The sequence below is a fragment of the Lipotes vexillifer genome, unplaced genomic scaffold (genome assembly GCF_000442215.2).
Source record: "Lipotes vexillifer unplaced genomic scaffold, Lipotes_vexillifer_v1.1 scaffold1759, whole genome shotgun sequence".
Taxonomy (NCBI): domain Eukaryota; kingdom Metazoa; phylum Chordata; class Mammalia; order Artiodactyla; family Lipotidae; genus Lipotes; species Lipotes vexillifer.
The window spans coordinates 568,283-570,476 of NW_006777810.1; positions in this window are offsets into that span (position 1 = coordinate 568,283).

Consider the following 2,194-nt stretch of genomic DNA (forward strand, 5'->3'; position numbering starts at 1 on the left):
TGCTATAATATATAACAGAATAATATTGGTACATTGACATAAAATTGTTATATGAATTCAACTTCAATTATTACAACTCAAAAAACAGGTGAAAGAATTAAGAAAGTCTTAATTGAGAAGATAAAATTTAAGAAAGTCCTGGTAAAATACACATGATTTCAATGGAGAAAAGAACCAACACAAGCAGAGCTAGAAAGAAAGGAGAGGATGTGGTTAGAGAATAATGAGCCAGAGCTTATAGCAGTGAGTAAAGAAGAATGTGAAAATATAATTTAAAATGCACACTGAACCATATTTTGAAGGGCCAAGAATGCCTCACTGAAAGATTGAATTTGAGTAAAATTAAGTTAGAGAATCAAGATGTAATCCAGACCTATAAATCTGTTTATAATAATAAAGCATAATCACATCCTTTTATGAGACAATGATAACCCTATCCTCAAAAGTTGGGAGGCCAGTCAAGTGTGCTTTATTATTCATTTACTATGAATTATAGTAAATACTATTTTAAATTAACATTTTAGAATTACAGAGAAAGTCTTGTAAAATCTAATTTACCTCAGAATTTGCACAGTGATACTCTAATCTGTGTTTTACTCTCTCAAATCATAACCAATAAATACAGGCCATGTAAACAATTTTTGCAAATCTGGTATTTTCAAACATATTTATAATACCCAAATAATAACCTATATCAATAGCAACATCTTAAAATTCAACAGACAATCTTCAAATATCCATTTATTATAACAAGTAATTAGTGAGCTCTAAATTCTACATTCAACTAAAAAGCACTGGATTTGGTTTTATAAAGACTTGAAAAGGGACATAAAATCTTCTCTTCAATAAAGGATATCTATTTAAGGGGAGTTCCCTGGTGGCACAGTCATTAAGACTCCACCTGCCAGTGTAGGAAACACAGATTCAAGCCCTGGTCCAGGAAGTTCCCACATGCCGCAGAGCAACTAAGCCCATGTGCTACAACTACTGAGCCCCCATGCCACAACTACTGAAGCCCATGTGCCTAGAGGCTGTGCTCTACAACAAGAGAAGCCACCACAGTGAGAAGGCCATGCACTGCAACGAAGAGTAGCCCCCACTCGCTGCAACTAGAGAAAGCCCGCGTGCAGCAACGAAGACCCAATGCAGCCAAAAATAAATAAATTCTATAAAATAAATAAATAAAATAAAACAAAGGCCCTTCCTCTATCACTTAAAAAATGTATAGAATCTAAAAAAGATTTTTTAAAAAAGGATATCTATTTAAGGAAATTAGATATTCATGTTTTTTTAAAAAAATAATTAAATACCACGTTAAATGGCAAGAACAAAGATGAAGGTGGAAGGAGCTCATCTCTTTTGAGAGCTACATACTTTACATCTCCTATCTCACTGAATCTACCCAGCAGTCCCGCTTTTGCAAGTAGGAGAGGTCACCGAAAGCCCTTGCTCTGATGAACACTTGAGGCTAAGGCTGAACTCTGGAGCTAGAAGTTAGTGCTAGCTATGTTAGCTAGCTGCCTATGTTAGTGCTCAAATGTTAGTGCTGCCTCTTAGAGGCTTTGTGATTTCAGGCAGATGATTAAGCCTCTTTTAAGTCTCAGTTTCTTCATTTGTTAAACTGGAAAAGTAACAGTATTTAATACACATAGATGTTGTGAAGGGGAACTAAGGAAGTAGGTATGTGTGAAATGATAATGCCCTATGACAGCATTTACACAAAGTGCTTTCTAAAGAATCCTAGTCCTAGAAGACTGCTATGACCAAAAAAGGGTATATAGTCTTTTAGACTGGTGTTGGGGGAATCCTATGTATAATTTCTACCTTTCGGAGACTTGTAGTGTTCATAAAGAAGTTTTGCAGTCGAGAAAAGTTCTCTTTAACTTTAACTCATAAATTCCTCACATTTATTTTGCCATAAAATACTGTTTTCTTCTTTTCCCTTCTTCTTCTATTTTTCATTCTTTCTTTCTTCCTTGGTTTGTGTGTTTATTTGTTTGCTTGCTTGCTTTTACATAGCATTTAAACCCCTATATCCATAGAAAATCGTTCCACAGCACATTCTATAGAAAGCACTCTATAATAAAAAGTTAGCATTCACAAAGACATGAGAGATTCAAACAATTAGCAATTAAAAAGTCCAAATGTAGAAGAGGTGAGTGAGAGATGGAATGGTCAGGAATGTCTTACAAAG